We start from the raw sequence: 203 nt of genomic DNA, 5'->3' as shown, positions 1-203 counted from the left end.
TCATTTTACTTTATTTTACCCCGAGATTCCATGATATAGGATGAGGTAGCTCTATCTAGAGCTACCCATCTATCTATCTATCTATCTATCTATCTATCTTGGATGGCAATGGCAAATCCCTGCTGAAGAAATTTTCCAAGAAAACCCCATGACAGGTTCACTTTAGGGTCATCATAAGTTGGAAATGACTTCAAGGCACACAA

Source organism: Sceloporus undulatus, chromosome 2 (genome assembly GCF_019175285.1).
Source record: "Sceloporus undulatus isolate JIND9_A2432 ecotype Alabama chromosome 2, SceUnd_v1.1, whole genome shotgun sequence".
Lineage (NCBI taxonomy): Eukaryota > Metazoa > Chordata > Lepidosauria > Squamata > Phrynosomatidae > Sceloporus > Sceloporus undulatus.
The sequence above is the reverse complement of the archived record's forward strand: the minus strand, read 5'-3'. Positions refer to the sequence as shown.